Genomic DNA, 2,281 nt, shown 5'->3' with positions numbered 1-2,281 from the left:
TTTCCCTACTTTGGGGCTTCATCATGTCTCTCTTGGACTATTTCAGAGCTTCATAACTGATCTCCTTTCTTTCAGTCTAACTCCATTCAATCAGACCTCAACACTGCCTCCAGGTTCAGATCTGACTGTGATCCACAGAAGCTCGGAATATTTCTATGGGTCCCCATCAAATCCAGGACAAATCTCAGCTTTCTTAAAATGGCAGGCAATTCTCTTCTTGATCTGGCCTCTCCTTACTTCCTCAGTCTCATCACTCCCGCCCCCCACCCCCGGCTCCCTAATAATTTACACTCAAGCAATACTGAATCAGCATCATATTCTGTGATATGCTGTGTCTTCCATTTTTTAGAAAAGATTTTATTTATTTATTTGTTTGTTTGTTTATTTATTTATTTTTGGCTGCATGGGGTCTTAGTTGCTGTGCGTGGGCTTTCTCTAGTTGCAGCGAGCAGGGGCTACTCTTCATTGTAGTTTGTGGGCTTCTCGTTGCGGTGGCTTCTCTTGTCGCAGAGCACAGGCTCTAGGCACGCAGGCTTCAGTAGTTGTGGTGCATGGGCTTAGTTGCTCTGCAGCATGTGGGATCTTCCCAGACCAGGGCTCAAACCCGTGTCCCCTGCATTGGCAGGCGGACTCTTGACAACTGAGGCACCAGGGAAGCCCTTGTGTCTTACATTTTTAATGCTTTCTTCCCCCATGTTCCATCTGGCTGACATATTCTCTTTCTTCCAAAAGTCAAAATCAAGTCAAGCATTGGCTTCTCTGTGAATCCTTCCTTGATGCTGCCCACAAGTGTGGGGTCTCCTCCTGCCCATGCATCGTTTTATTACAACCTTGAGTATTCCCAAGTTTCTGCTCACTAAGGTCACCTTTCCTTTACAGTCAGCGTTGCAACCCTCCACCATCTAACATCCTAAAATTCCCTGCAGGATGGACCATCATTTGTATTTCCACAATTGGGTATGCATCCATTATGGACAAGTCTTCCACTGCCTCTCGTCCTCATCACTGTCATAAGTTGATTTTCTAATTATCCTTCCTCCTTCTACAAAGATGTTGAAAGATGGAGTGCAGTCTCATCTTCCATCTCAACTCGTGCTTTCATTCTCAGAGACATCAGGGTCTGTGCAGATGACCCAGTTAATCCCTTATCTTCTTAATTCCTTTACCTCCTTATCACAAAGAACTTTCCATCACTTCATTTTAGCCTCACAATTTCAAGGACACCTCTTGGACCTGTCATCAATATAAACTAAGCCACCCCTGAAGTCACAAATGCCTAAACTAACCCTTTAAACACAACCTTGTAGTTTCGTGGCTCCGGTTGTTTAAATTGCACAGTTTACAGTGTTCACCACCACCTTAACATTAGGCTCCAAAGTGCATGTAGCTCAGGAGCTGCATAAAAAATGTATTAGACTGTGGGAAGAAAATATTAGAACCCCAAGTAATGTTTAACCCATCATTTTGCATACACCTTATCGTGTATATACATGATGTACTAGTAGAATAACTCATGAGAATAGTTTTACACACATAAATAAGAGCATGAACTCGGCCGCAAAACTCCATGAATTCAAATCCTGAACCATTTACTTAAAGTGGGGACTTGAGAAAGTCACCTAACTACTCTACGCCTAGTTTTCTCATTAGTAAAATTGTATAGTAGTAGTTTCTACTTTATGAAGTTATTATGAAGGTTACAAACCTTGAGCAAGTTAATATTTGTAAAGCACCTAGCTCTGTACTGGAACGCAGTGAGTACATGTAAGCGTTAGGCAAACATCCATGCATGTATGAAGGCTATGTGCCGAAATGTTTTAACTTATAAAGAGGACCGATTTACAAAGTATGAAGTAAAATGAAAAATTCTCCATCTTCTAAGCATTTGACGATTGCCAATTCCTCTTATCCTTTCTTAACATCATTCTTCAGCCATACATTTTTTTTCTGTCTTCATTTTCCTCCATACCTAGTTTAGATTACACTACTCAGAGCTCCCTGCTCACTCTCCCCCATCATACTTGTTCTCACAAATCTAAAACTCTGGATGAACATTAAAAACTGCCACTGTTGGGTATGTACCCAAGAGGCCAGTATTACTGGAGAAAAATCACATACCTGGGAGGGCTGGTGTCTCTCCATATTGATGATGACTAGTGCCAGATGGACATTCTGCCCTAAGTGTCCTACTCAGTACTTGGTGATCTGCCTCTAGCTCACTCATCAGTGACATTTGATTTTACATCTCTTTATCTTCAAGCCTTCCAGCTTTTCTTTCCCT

This window comes from Lipotes vexillifer, unplaced genomic scaffold, assembly GCF_000442215.2.
Source record: "Lipotes vexillifer unplaced genomic scaffold, Lipotes_vexillifer_v1.1 scaffold822, whole genome shotgun sequence".
Taxonomy (NCBI): domain Eukaryota; kingdom Metazoa; phylum Chordata; class Mammalia; order Artiodactyla; family Lipotidae; genus Lipotes; species Lipotes vexillifer.
This window is presented reverse-complemented; position numbering follows the sequence as displayed.